The sequence below is a fragment of the Mustela putorius genome, unplaced genomic scaffold (assembly GCF_011764305.1).
Source record: "Mustela putorius furo isolate JIRA1106 unplaced genomic scaffold, ASM1176430v1.1 tig00000083_pilon_pilon_pilon, whole genome shotgun sequence".
NCBI classification, from domain to species: Eukaryota; Metazoa; Chordata; class Mammalia; order Carnivora; family Mustelidae; genus Mustela; species Mustela putorius.
The window spans coordinates 12509902-12524813 of record NW_025421273.1 but is presented as its reverse complement, the minus strand read 5'-3'; the positions used below and the strand labels follow the sequence as shown (position 1 = coordinate 12524813).

Genomic DNA, 14912 nt, shown 5'->3' with positions numbered 1-14912 from the left:
CAGACAGAGAACTGAACTCCGAATGGCACCTGTGCTAGAAACCAAAGGCAGTGAAGCAACAGTTTCAAGATCCTGAGGAAATACTTTTCAGTATTTCAATAGTCTATATCCAGCTAAACTAAAAGTAACTGAGGAGCAAAGATATTTTCAAAATAAAGACAAAAGGAAGATCTACACTGGGGTGCCTGGGTGGCTCAGTCAGTGAAGTATCTGACTCTTGGTTTTGGCTCAAGCTACAGTCTACAGGGTCACGGGCTTGAGCCCTGTGTCAGACTCCGTGCTCTGCTGGGAGCCTACTTGTGATTCTCTCTGCCTCTGCCCTGCCCCCTTCAATAAATAACATCTTTTTTAAAAAAGCAGTATCTACATGATAGTCATCCAGAGACTGTCCTTCACCAAAACAAGCATCGAGCATAGGCAGAGGAGAGAGGGGTCCAGAGTGCAGGGACCAATACAGAGGGAGAGCAGTCCAGGGAACCTTATGCAGTAGCCAGCCATGGGCCCCCCAGGACAGGAACAGACTGGGGCAGGACGCAGGACTCCGGGAGAAGAACAAGAAGCATGGCCATAATAGGGGTGTGGAGGGACGCGTGCTGGGTGTAAGGCAAGAGTCCTTCCATAGGTGGGTGACAGGGCTGGGCAGGATAGCAGCAGTGTTGGGTGTCCGTGTGTTGGACTGGGGGGAATGTGCTGTGTGGGCGTGTCCACCTATAAATGACTGTGTAAACAAGAAAAAAGATGGGAAAGGATTTACCTTGGGGATCACCACAACTGCATGGTTGGGGACAGCAAAGCCACTGGGCGGGAGATGGAACGAGAGCAGAAAGGACAAACTACACGTCTTCTTTGGGAAGGTTTAGACTCAAGAGCTCTGCCTGGAGCACAAGTCCGAATCAACCTGGCGAACCTGAGAACTTGGGCTGGATGTGGGGACATGGGGACGATCATGGGAAAACTCGTGTCTACGATAAAATCACGTGTGCGTGCGTATAGGGTGCACTTCTCAAGAGAAACTAGTTTTTATCAGATGGGGAAGGGAGTAGGGGACCATCACCTCCCAAAAGGTAAAAGCAAGTCCTCTAGCAGCCTTGAACCCTGAGCAGGGCTTATCTTCTTCCCCAGGCCACCGAGAAAGGTACGGGAGATGGCCGCTCCTCAGCAAGGAGAGGGAAGACCCAGTCCTCCCAGAACTGAAGTCAGGAGCATGGTGGGAGGCTAGAATGGTCCCTTAGGACTCGGGTCCTAGCTCCCCAGACCGTGAATGTCACCTGAGAGGACCCAGGGACTTGGAGTTGTGATTACATTCCGGGTCCTGTGATGAGAGAGGACCCCAGGTCTGAGCGCCATCATGGGGGTCCTCTCGGGAAGGAGGCAGAGGGAGGGAGCTGGGAGACGGGGGCAGGGGAGCAAGGACAGAGGACAGCCTCCAGGAAGCTGAACGGTCTCAGCCCCGACACCCCTGTTGGACTTCTGCCCTCCAGCAGCTTCCATCGCTAACTGTGTGGTCGCTTGTCACAGCAGCCATGGGAAACTCAAGTGCCAATTAGAAAGTAAAACATTTCTGGGCATCCCACCCAAGGCAAGAAAACCATGAGCTGTGACACGTACAAGACAGGTCTGTCTACACTCCACTCCCTTCTGCACCCACCCGCCCCCAGAGTGTGAACCACCCCCGTCCACCGGCACTGCTTTTCCTGCATCCTGACTGTTCAGCTTGGCCTGCTTCGGGCACAGACAGACGACTGAAGATGGTCACCAGAAAGCCAGCTCAAGGCCACCTTCGTCAGAACCTCCTGGGGAAGCAGGCAGCACTTCGGTCCCTTGTGTCCCGTAGCCTCTCCCACAGCTCCTCCATTCCTCCTTTGCCTGGCCACTGGCCCCCACCCTTATTCTGGCAAGAGGGGAGAAGGAGGCCTGCCCTTGACCCCAGGGCCACCAGCCCACAGCCGCCTTCCTCTCTGCCACGCAGGCCAGCTCAGTGCCTCCCTTCTCACCGCGACCCACCCCATAACACTGCCACTACGGTCACTCCCCACGTCCAGCCCAAGTCCATGGGCTTCCCTCCAGTCACCGTGGCCTCCTCTGCCCCATCCATCCCAGTGGTCCCAGACCTCATGTTCCAGACTCCAGGACCACTCCCCATGCCTCACCCCAGCCTGGGGTGGGGGGTGTTACCCCCCCCCCACCGCGCCCCTCCTCTCTGGAGCACACACTCCTACAGGACGCCCGGCCTCACACTGGCCCCATTGCGACTACAGAATCACCGACACTGCCTGCTCCCAGGGCCTCAGACACACCCCTGAGAATCCTGAGGGGCCCATGGGTGGGCACCATTCCCACTCCCATCCACCATGAGCAACAGAGCAGGTAGCCACCTGCCCAAGGGCTTATCCCGGAGCATGGCCAGGCAGGGCACACGGGGGACCTCAGTCTATACCCCATGACTCCAGGGCTGCTCGCTACTTACACCCCACAATTCTGGGCCACTCTGTCTATATCCCACAATTCTGGGGCTCTGTCTACACTCCACAACTCCAGCACAGCTGTCTACACTCTACAATTCTGGTCCACTCTGTCTATACCCTACAATTCTGGGGCTCTGCCTACACTCCATGACTCTGGGCCACTCTGTCTACTCACAACTCTGGCGCTGCTGTCTATACACCACAATTCTGGGCCACTCTGTCTACACTCCACAACTCTGGCGCTGCTGCCTACACCCTACAACTCTGGGTCGCTCTGTCTATACTCCACAACTCTGGGTAGCTCTCTCTACCCCCAACTCTGCGGCTCTGTCCACACCCCACAACTTGGGAGTCGCTCTGCCCACGCCCCACAGCTCGGAGCCGCTCTGGATACACCTCACAACTCTGGGGCTCTGTCTTATTAGGCCCCACAGATCCCAGCCGCTCTGTCTACACCCCACAACTCTGGGGCTCTCTCTACGCCCCACAGCTCTGAGCCGCTCTGTCTACGCCAGGACCCCCAAGCTGGCAGCACAGCCAGGCCAGGGGAACCCGCAGGGCGGCGGCCCCGACGCTGCTTCAATTAACCACCGGAGTCGGGATCTCCGGAGGCAGCTCTGCCCAAACAATGCGGCCGCCGGCCGGGACGGCCAGGAAACTCGAGACCCCGCGCGGACTCGGGCCCCGCGGCGCCCCGGCTCCAGCCCAGGACGGGGCGAAAGCGGCGGGGACAGAGGCCCGAACCCCCGGCCCGTCGGCCGCCGCCCCGCGCCCCCCGGCCCGGGCCCTCGGGTCCAGCCAAGGAGCGACGGGCCCCTCGGCGACCCCACAACCCAGGCTCCGGGCGGGGTCCGCGCGCGCCGAGCCCACGACGAGTCCCGGCGGAGGCCCGGGAACAAAAGGAGAGCGGCCGGCGGCCCGGCCGCCCGGGGGCGCGGGGTTGAGGGGCCCAAACAAGCCGGACGCCGGCCGGACGCCCCCGGGCCCCCTCCGCCGCGCTGGGCGGGGGCGGGGCTGGCGGCCGGGCCGCGAAGGGCGCGAGCGCGCGCCCAGAGAAGAAAGAAACGGAGGCGGGGCGGCCCTGCGCCCGGCCCGCAACCTACCGGCCGCTCGCTCCGCGGGCGCGATCCGCTCCGCCCGCGCGCAACGGTCGCTCAGCCGCCACCGCCCGCCCGGGGGGCGGGGCTAGGGGGCGGGGCCTACAGGGAGGGGCCTCCTGAGGGCGGGACCTGCGGGGTGGAGAGAAGGCGTGGTCTCTAGAAGCGTGGGCGGGTCTCGGGAATAGAGCGGGAGTCCTCGGTTTGTGGCGGAGCCCCAGTGGCCGGGCGGAGCCGCCGGGGGTGGGGCGGGCCTACGGGGGCACCGCCTACAGGGGCGAGAAAGTGGGCGCACAGCTGGGCTTCCAGGGGAAGAGAACGGAGAGAATAAGGGGCGAGGCCTCAGCCAGGGGCGGGGCCAGAGAGGCGGACCTGGAGGGGAGGGGAGGGGAGGGGCGAGGAGGGGCGGGGGGCGGGGCCCGGCCCCCACTTCCATTCCCTGGACGGGACTTCCGCTGCCGGAGCTGAGGTGGTGGCTAGTCCCCGCGGTGGAATCTTTCCAGATCCCCGGCTCGGGTCCTCTCCTTTCTCCCGGCCCCGGTCCCTTCACACCGGTGCCTGGGTCCCCTTCCGTCCCTTCGGGCCGTCCTGCGCTCCCGCCTCGAGTCCCTCTCGACACCACCTCACACCCGGGTCCCCCGTAGACCCGGTCCGTTCCTGCGCCCCCGTGTCCCCCTCCCGTCTCCCGGCCCCGGGTCCCACAGAAGCTGAGCGGGCACTTCCGCCGCGCCCCTGCCCTGGCCGCCCAGCACCAGGGATCCCACACCCTCGGAAGACCTTGATACACATCTAGACCGTAATCCACCGGAATCCTTTTATTTTTAAGGGAGGAGAGCAGATGGGAAGTATGGTGTCCCCTGCGGAGCACGATCAGCCCCTAGTCCTCCCAACAGGTGTGACAGCCAGGCAGTTTCTCCCTGCTGTCCTGGAGGTCCCCTCCCCTCCTGTGGGGGACCCACGGAGACCCTCCGGGGTTAGCTCTCCCCCTGCCTCCTCAACAATCACTGTATCTTTGGAAATTACTTTACCTGGAGTCACAGCGACCAGCTAGAAGAGTTTGGGGAAACTGTCCCCTGAGCATTTGCTCTACTATCTAAGCCTAGAAATAAATCAAGTCCAAGACTCCTGACACAGCCAGCTCCCAAACGTGGCTGGAGCCCCTTGGGCTTTAACTCATCATGACAGATACACCAGCATCACGCGGCCAGCTACCCCCACCTGAATGGAAAAAACAAAGAACGAAGTTAGGTTTCCTATTCCTTCCAGTGCTCCGGGAGGATAGCAAGGGTGATCCTTCCCCTGGGGCATGTGCATCTTCCCCTCAGGGCAGATGAAACACCTGGAGAGTGGACTACACTGTGAGCCTCACACAGGTGATGCTGGGAGCCATGGGGGGGGGGGGATGGGTCCCAGAGAGCCCCAAGGCTCTGGGCACCCTGGGGGCCGATCATCCCCACAACACTGCTACGGACTGAATGTGTACCCTGGAAATCCACACATTGAGGCCTGACCCCTCAATGTGTGGATTTCCAGGGTACAGTGCGAGGGTGTTAGCAGGTGGGGCCCTAGGGACATGATCAGGTCATAAGGGTAGAGCCCTCATGCATGGGATTAGTGCCCCATAGAAGACACCCCAGGGAGCCCCCTTGTCCTTCCAACATGTCCATGAATCAGGAAGCTCTCACCAGACATGGAAGCTGCTGATGCCTTGACCATGGACTTCCAGCCTCCAGAACTCTGTTGTTGATAAGCACTCCCGCCCAGTCTAGTATTTTAGTTATAGCAATCCAGAAGGATTGAGACAAGCACCCAAGCCCCCCCCTGCAGTCCAAGGGCCAGGGGCTGGAGAGCAGGGGAGAAGCGTCCTGCCCCATCGGAGGCCACAGCCCCTTTGGAGATGATCATGTGTTCCTCCTGCCTCCTGAAAGTCTGCCTGCCTGGCCTGTCTCAGCAGCCTGCTTTGGGGGGACTGGGCGGACTGCTCCTTCCTGCTTGCCCTCGACTCCTCCCTCCTCTCAGGCCTTCTTTTCCTTCAAACCTGACCCTCACTGCCTGCCACCCTCCTGTCCTCTTCCTTTTCAGAACGGATCACCTGCTTTGTTTGGCTTCAGAAATACATGGGACGCCTGGGTGGCTCAGTTGGTTAAGCAGCTGCCTTCGGCTCAGGTCATGATCCCAGCGTCCTGGAATTGAGTCCCACATCGGGCTCCTTGCTCAGCAGGGAGCCTGCTTCTCACTCTGCCTCTGTCTGCCATTCTGTCTGCCTGTGCTCTCTCTCTCTCTGATAAATAAATAAAATCTTTAAAAAAAAAAAAAAAAAGAAGAAATACTTCTCTCCCCACTCCATGCTACCCCCTTCAAGTTTTCCTTTTTGGCAGCTTTTCCTTCTGAGTCCACAGAGGGAACCTTCTGGAGGCAGGGGCAGCACAGCCTCCAGGCCCTGGGCACAGGTCAGAGGAGCAGAGAGCCGCTCTGAGAGGAGCTGTAGCCTCTCTCTTGTCTTCGGCTTGCTTCTCCACCCTTGCGCAGCGCCCACGCATGTGGCGGGCTTAGATGGGAAAGGAGGCAGCCGTGTGTGGGGTGGTGAGCCGGGGATGTCCAGGAGGCAGCACATGGGGAGGAGAGTGGATGCTCTTCCAGCAGGGGTGGTGCTGAGGGGCTGCTTCTGGGGTAGGCAGCATGCCTGCCTACCCCTGCAGAGTGATCAGGAAAAGTTGTGTGAGACAGACATGTGCCGTGTGTCAGACTGAGCAGGGAGGTCAAAGGGGAAACTGAGTCCGAGCGTGAGCAGATATGTCTTCTCAATTAAGTCAGGTTCCTTCTGCCCATCCGGTGGTGGGCAAGAACAGGGCCATTGCTCCTCACTCTGGTCCTGCTGGGCCTAGGGCTCTGCTCTGAGCAGCCCTCACCCTCGGGGTCTGGCTCCCAGCCTCTGCGGTCCCAGCCTCTGTGGTCCCAGCCTCTGCGGTCGCAGCCTCCACAGCCTGATTCTGGGACAGCTGCGCCTGCCCAGCAGCAGCCACACCCCGGCAGACACACAAAGAAAAGATGTGGCCACAAATCTGGGTGCCCCGTGATCTAGGCTGGCTGACCTACAGTCCCCACTGCAGATGTGCAGATCACCCTGTGCAGAGGGGCCCAGTCCGGATTGCAGGCAGCCAGGTCGCCGACCCCACCGTCGTCCCCTAGCCCCTAAACGGAACATTGGGCAGACACCCTGCCCCGCAGCTAGTGGGACACCCTGGCCACCCACTGCCCTGTGGGTTCAGGGATTCCAGGGCTGGAAGGTCCTGACTCCCTGCCTCCATCAGAGGCAAAGCCACACTCAGAAGGGCCACTGTGTGACCTGTGGTCCCCCCGGGACCCGGTTGCTGCATGAGCCACTTTCTATAGCCACCACATGGGAGGTGCTGGGGAAGTGCTAGAGGGAGTCAGGCCACATGGCAGTGCTCCTGACCCAGCCGGTCCATGCCCTGTTCACCCTCCTCTCTGTCCCCTGGGATGCAGGCCCACAGGAGAGGATGCAGCCCCCAGGGTCACAGTGTCCAAGCCAGGAGAAGTTCAGTGGGACGGTGACCTCATCCACCTCACCTACTCTATGACACCTCTCACTGCCTGCTCCCACTGACCCCTCACTGTCCCCCCTCACTGCTCACCTCACTGTCCCCCCTGTCCCCTCACTGTCCCCCTTGCTGCCCCCTCACTGTCCCCTCTCATTGTCCCCTGACTGTCCCCTTCACTGTCCCCCCTCACTGTCTCCTCTGGCTCACTGGCCACCATGAAACCGAGGTCAGTGCACCAGCTGTATTCAGCGTTGCTCTCATCAGAACCGCCCACCTCCTGTGCGCTGAGTGTGAGCACCAGCCCATTCTACAGACGGGGACTGAGGCTAGACCGGCTCTGCAAGAGGTCAGCACTACATGATACCCAAAGCCTGACACAGCTGCTCCCTTGCACCTGGGTCACGGCCTGAGGCCAACCCCACATACGGCCTGGCCCGCCCCTCCAAGCCCGCCTTTGCTGTGCAGTCCCTGCTGTCAGCCCCTGATCCCTACTCACAGTCCCAAGGTGGCCTCGGCTGCAGGAAGAAAGCTGACAGTCCAGTTCCCGAGGCCGGTGCTCCAGCTTCCCTGGCACGGGGCCCCTTTGTGCTTCCCAAGATGGGACTGTGGGGCCCCAGCTGAGACAGACAAGGCCGGACTGGGGGCCTGGGGTCCAGCACCCAGCAGACCAAGCTGAGCCACAGGCCCAAGTCCTCTGCTCTGTCTCCAGCCAGGCTCTTCCTGTGGGCCTGTCCTCACGGGCCTGCTGGCCGGTCACCCTGGGGGCCTTCCTCCTCACCTGTCAGGGCTCACCTCAGGGGTGTCAGCCCTAACACCCTACCCAAAGGGAAGGGAGGACCATGCATGCCCCCATCAGACCTCCACCCCACTTGTCACCATCCTGTCACTTCATAAAGGGGTCAAGCTCCATCTGTCCCATGCCACCCCTGCCCCCAGTGCTCCTGGATAGGGAGGACCATGGCCCACCATCCAAAGGGTAGACCCCAATCACCCACCTAACCCCAGGTGCCCACCAGGCCTGGGGACACTGTCCAGAGCTGGAGAGCAGGACACTCCAGGACATCCCAGTAGACCAGCCCTGCAGGTATGTCATCCTGCAGGGCCACACACTCAGAGTTTGGGAACCATGCCTAAGATACAGGGAGGATTTGCATTTCCAGAAGGGAGTGGCCCTGATGCTGGGAAGTGGGGACAGTGACCAAACCTCAGAGACCGATAGCACCTGGGGGAGCAGCAGCAGGGGATCTGGGGGCCAGGGAGAGGCGGGGCTCCCGGCACAGGAACCAAGGGGACAAGTAGAACCCGAGAACGATAGGGCCCATGCGGGAGCCAGAAGGGACACCAGGGAGATGCACACAGGACTTCGGTGTCCCAGCCCAGCCCAACTCACACCTACCCCCCTGAATCACTCTGGCTCTAGCTCCCCCCCAAGGCCCTCTCTATCTTTCTGGGGGGCAAGCCGCCCCTTCCCTGAATGCCCGCTGACCCCGCCCGTGGCGGTCTGTGGAATTCATTAGGGCCAGTGAACAGGGGATAAGTCACATGAAGCCTGATGTTTTTACCCAGAACACATGAAACTAATTAAATAAAGCATATTGTTACTAAATGGAACTTGTATTAATTAGGGACATTGTTACCAAACAGAATATGCATTAACTACGTAGGACCACATCGTCCCCGAACAGAACCCACACTAATGACCCGGAGCCCACTGTCCCTGCACGCACTGGACTTTATTTCCCTGGGGCCCCCGGGAGGACCATACAGGGGACCGGGGGCCGGGGACAGGGAGGCCCCCCAGGGAGGCCCGCCTTGGGCACGGTCACGGGAAGGAAAGGGAGTCCCCAGCATGGTGTAAACACCGCCCTCCTGGACAGACCTGGCTTAGTGATGTCTCCTCTTCTTTGGGGGAAACGTGTCTTTGGAGAAAGAAAATAGGCATGAAGTAATTCAGGGAGCATCACCTCCAAATAGGACGTTGACAGCGGGAGACATTTCTAAATGTTGCGCTTTGAGCCCTGGCCCCCAGCGACTCCACAGTGACCACAAGCCCCTGGCACGTTGCTCCCAGGGGATGCAGTGGCTGCTGCCTGCAGCTCGCTTTTTTCCCCTCACCATGAGCAGGCAGCACCCAGAGGTCAGCTTTCAGATGTGAACGTTTAGATGAGGAGAGATGAGCGTTCTTTTTAATAAAAATGGTGGATTCCTCTTTCTGAGTCACTGACACGGCAAGGTACCAGTCTGGCCCTCGCCCTGCAAGACCCAGGTCAAGGCCACGTCCCAGAGGAAAGGGCTCCAAGCTGGGCACAGAATGGCCTTCGGCCACAGCCAGTGAGGTGGCACTGGGTGCTTTCCCCATGGCGACCTCCTCATCCCCTGCAGCCCCGCACGTGCCCATTTACAGGTGTGGAGACTGAGGCCAGCCGCGGATATACCACTGCCCAGCCTTCCCCAAAGCCACCTCGCTGGTGGCAGGGGGCAGGCAGGTGGGCAGGGGTCTCCCACCATCCCCTGCCCTCTCACACACTGCTAAGGACAGAGGAGGGTTTGGGAGCTCTTTGGGGTGAAAGTGTGACCTTTCCCTTTTGGGGGGCCCCTCATCCAGGTGTGGCTGGGCCTTGCTGGATTTGGGTGGTGGAAGTCCTGTGTCCCCAGAGCCCCCAGCCCAAGGCCCTGCCTCCGTGCCCTTCATGGCTAGCAGGACACCAGTCCTTCATGCCTAGAGGAAGCAGGACCCTTCTCCACACCCCAGGTCTTCTGCTCCCGATAAAGCCGCCCCAGCAGGCCACCTACCCAGCGCCTGGTGGGGACAGCCAGCATGGATGGCCGCAGCGCCAGGCCAGGCCCTACAGGACCCTTTCCGGCCTGGAATACATGGTGTCTGTCCAGGGTCTCTGTCTCCTCCTGGAAGACTGGGGAATTCTTCCAAGCCCTGGGCCCCAGTGCTCCCAAGGGCAGACTTCACACACTTTCTGCCTCACCCCCTCTCAGATCTGCAATGATAGGCAGGCTCCCAGGGGTGCCCCTGGGCAACAGGACTGCACTAGCTCCCGGCCCTAGGAGGGATGAGGCCTCAGGCGCAGGGTGCTGCTGGCCCTACACTCAGAACACCCTCGCCTGGCCACCCGGCAGAATGACCGCAGGAGGCCCCCGCTCCTCTGAGGTCTGTCCCAAGGTCCCAAACTGAATAAACTAGACAGAATGTCCTGGACAAAAATTCCTATAAAACCACAAAATTGAAAAGACGAGCTGAAGCGATGAAGTCTTTTTCCCCAATTATTTTTAATGTGGTAAAAGGGACACACAAAGTTTACCACAACTATTGTTAACTGGCTTTAAGTACATGCATAATAGGCAGCCGACCCACCCTCCAGCCCAGAACTCCCTCCATCCCGCAAAACTGAGCTTCTGTCCCCATTAACACACTCTCTGTCCCTGCCCACACCTGACACCACCATTGACCTCTCTGTGCTTTGATGGCAGGGGCCTCCTGTACGCAGGGCCACCCAGCATTTGTCCCTACGGGACTGGCTTCGTTCACTGAACATAATGTCTAATGTCTTCCAAGTTCATTCACGTGGCGGCAGGTGTCAGTGTCTCCCTCCCGGTTAGGGCTGACTAACCTTCCATCGTGTGGATGGACAACGTTCTGCTTCCCATCCATCTGTCTGTCCTCAGACACTTTAACTACCGTGAATAATGCTGCTGGGAATATGGGTGGACCTACGCATGTCGCATTCCTGCATTCAGTTCTTTTGGGGATGTACCCATGCAAGAGCATGAGCGGGTGAGAGGGGCAGAGGGAGAGGGAGAAGCAAGCTCCCCACTGAGCAGAGAGCCTGATGCAGGGCTTGATCCCAGGACATTGAGATCAGGACCTGAGCCCCATCAGTGTGGTTCTGACTTGCAATTCCCTGAGGTAGAAGAAACCAGGGCCATCCATAAAATTCTTAGAGCAAATATTTATAGTGGGAAAAGAGCCACAGATTTTATATATCATGTTCAAACATTATTATGGGGTTGTACATGAAACGTTATCACAAAAAATTCGGCAAACTAATCTCATCATAGAAATCACTATTAACAGCAAGATTTTCACTAGACCTTAAAGCAATAGCTAAATTTATGAGATACTTCTAAAGTTCTTCCTTCCAATTTGTTAACACTGAGACATTGTTTCAGAAACACCCAAATGTTTTCCAGTTTATTCAAATCTCTCATCAATCAAGATCATGTCTTCACCTAAACTGACAGTAACTATTCTCTATGGAATTGGTTGAGATTATTTTTAGGTGAATCATCTCCTTCACCTTCATGCAAATGATTTCATTTCCTTGTTCTGATTTCCTTACATTTTCTAGAATGCTATTTTTATTGCTTATTTCACAGATGGTTTGTTTTTGTTTTTTTGTGGTGTTTTTTGAGAGAAGTTATTATCTCTCCAATTTAAAAAAAAAAGGCTTAATTTTTAAAAACATTAAGTGGTCAACCTGTTTTTTTTTTCTTTTTTGGCAAGCTTTTCTTAATATTATCAATAGCAATGGACACACCAAATGACCGCGACAGAGCAAACAATTCACTTTCCTCTGAAGACCACGGTTCCTCCTCATCTGAGGTTAATCTGCTATTTTACTTAACTCTTCCATGCAGCTGGAATCTTGGGTGAATTAAATCTAACTGTTTTAACAGCATCTAGTTGACATTCTTTTTGTGTTTCTGAGGGCGATTGTAAGGTCAAATATGATACATGTCCCATCAAGCGTTTCCGTCTTTGGGCAGATGCAGAAAATATCAGCTAGGACCCTTGAATTATTCCAGAGCATATCATCATTGTTGGCATCCTCAAAGCCACGTATCACAAGTTCAGATTCTGTGCCATAGCTGGCACAAAGAAGGCTTCTGGGTTTCTGGCCAGAATTTGGGCTTGTTTACCTTTTCCTTTATGCATTGTGATAGCACCATTATTAGTCTTCTCTTGGCAGTTTTTAAAGTATTAAATGAAGGCAAAACTGTTTCATTTGATTTTTTTTTAATTTAATGGACTCTTCTTTAAGTAAAATGATTCACAACCTCCACATTCAATGTCAATGCCCAGTAGAGGTAGGCCACTTCACCATTCAGTCCAGCCCAACACACATGGGAACAGAGAGTAGTATGAGTGCTCAATAGTGCAAAACCGATCCTCAGGTGCTATTGAAACTGTAATGAGTGTTCTCCTGACTTCTGAGAACCTCTGGAAACAGTCACAAATAGAAATATGAAGAAAGGCAAGAGGAATGGCGCCATGCCGAAACAGTATTTTAGGTTATGAGAATCTCTGGCATTCACTCCACCTGAGAGGGAGGATTTAACAAATGTACTAATTTGGCTTTTCCATCAGCTGAAGCACTTTCAATGGGGAACATAATGAATAAAAGAAAATGGGACGTCGCCTTCCACCTGGGATGTGGATGCAAAAGACTTTCATTCCCATAGTGCAACGAAGAAAACAGGGGGAAAAAATTGTACTTTTCTATGGAGTTAGTAGGCCAATACAGACATTTTAATGAACTGAATTCCTGAGAAAGATAAGCTCTTCATAGAGAACAGAATGCGGTAGCAACATCCATGCCCGGAGCAGAAGTCTGGTTCTCACCCTGGTGGAAGGAGGAGCAGAGAGGAAGAGAAACAAACACAGTCTTAGATGATAAGTCAGCCCCATTAATCTACTTTCTCCCACCCGGACTCAGATTTTGCAAAGAAAGTAGAAAATAGAGTGAACAGCAAAGTGAGCACTTAGTCTTCCACATTCTGGAAGTGCTGAGACCCCCAGGCCACACCAGGATTAACTCTCAGGTGAACTAAATATATCTGATCAAATTCTAACAAGATCAAAAAGGTGCAGTGGAATAGAGGTAGAGGGCTGGGCTGAAAGTACATGAACGCAGTATAATTAAAGCTGTGTCCCAGCTCCAGAGTCAACTGGACTCTTGGAAGAATCTGAATGGTAAGCCCCTTACCCAAACTCAGGAAATGGCTTGCATTTGGGAGGAAATAGGAACAAAATAAAAATAAAGCATTACATAACAATCTCCACCATTCATCTACACATGATGTCTGGAATGGGATAAAAAATTACAAGACATGTGGGGGCATCTGGGTGACTCAGTCGGTTTAGCATCCAACTCCTGATTTTGGCTCAGATCATGATCTCAGGGTTGTGGGATCAAACCCTGCATTGGGCTCCATCCTCAGTGGGGAGCCTACTTGAGATTCTTTCCTTTCCCTTTGCCCCTCCCCCTGCTTGCACAGGCATCTTCTCTCTCTCTCTCTAATAAATAAATAAATCTTTTGGGTGCCTGGGTGGCTCAATGGGTTAAGCCGCTGCCTTCGGCTCAGGTCATGATCTCAGGGTCCTGGGATCGAGGCCCGCATCGGGCTCTCTGCTCAGCAGGGAGCCTGCTTCCCTCTCTCTCTCTCTGCCTGCCTCTCCATCTATTTGTGATTTCTCTCTGTCAAATAAATAAATAAAATCTTTAAAATAAATAAACAAATAAATAAATCTTTTTAAAAAGTACAAGACATGTGAAGAAGCAGAAAAATTTGACCCATGTCAAGAGAAAATACAATCAAAATATATAGACCCGGGGTGCCTGGGTGGCTCAGTGGGTTAAGCCGCTGCCTTCGGCTCAGGTCATGATCTCAGGGTCCTGGGATCGAGTCCCACATGGGGCTCTCTGCTCAGCGGGGAGCCTGCTTCCTCCTCTCTCTCTGCCTGCCTCTCTGCCTGCTTGTGATTTCTCTCTGTCAAATAAAGAAATAAATAAAATCTAAAAAAAAAAATATATATATATATATAGACCCTAGATGTCCAGTAATTGAAATTAGCAGACATACAATGTGAAAAATAATACAAATATGTAGAAGAATCTGCAGATAAGGATAACTATAATGGATAAAGGTATGGGATATTTTGGAATATAAATGGGAACTCTAAAATTGCAAAGGAATTTCAAGAACTGAACATCACAATATCACATCTGAAATAAAAATGTATTGGCTAGGTTTCTGGACACTGCAGAAGAAACTTCCAGTGAACTTGAAGGCAGATCAGTATGAATATTCCAAACTAAATCACAGAGAAGAAAAGATTGAATAAAATAAAAAGAGCACTTGTGACCTGTAGGATAACATCAAGGAATGTGACATATGTGTAAGTTGAATCCCAGAAAGGTAACGTGGGGAAAATATATTTGAAGAAATATGGCAATTTTTCCTCAAATTTTATTTTAAAAAATCAATGCATAGACCCCCAAATTCAACAAATCCCAAGCAGAATAAATACAAAGAAAACACACCGAGTAACAAAATGTTGAAAACAAAAAACTAATATCTTAAAAGCAACCAAAGGGGAAAAGAGACATATACATTAGTATGATAATAAAAATGGCTGAGTTTTTATCAGGAATAATAGGGAACCAAAGACAAAAGAAAGACATCTTTAAAGACTGGGAAAGAAAAACTGTCAGCTGTGAATTCTACATCCCGTGAAAATACACTTGAAAAGGAAAGGCAAAATAAAGGTAATTACAGATAAACAAAAGCTTATTGAATCCATTGCTAGTATATGCACGCTGCAAGAAATGCCAAAAGAAGCTGTTTAAGCTGAAAGGAAATGACACCAGATGGAAACTTGGATCTATGCAAAGGAATGAAGAGCACTAGAAATGGTAAATACATCTGTAAATATGGAAGACTACACTTCTATTTTCTTCATTTCTTTAAAGACAGTTGAACATTTTTTTAAT

General features: G+C 54.3%; 1 protein-coding gene across 4 annotated transcripts in view; it reads right to left on the bottom strand.

Annotated features, from left to right (window-relative positions):
• The window catches only part of RGS12 (regulator of G protein signaling 12), a 104728-nt gene extending 101095 nt beyond the window's left edge, over nucleotides 1-3633 (bottom strand). The window contains exon 1 of one of the 4 annotated variants that reach the window (XM_045075113.1): nucleotides 3569-3633. The gene's annotated coding sequence lies outside the window, so the exon portion shown is untranslated. The remainder of the gene's footprint in view (nucleotides 1-3568) is intronic. The other 3 variants (XM_045075116.1, XM_045075107.1, XM_045075119.1) reach the window with 3 other exon arrangements.
• Nucleotides 3634-14912: the final 11279 nt, after the last annotated feature.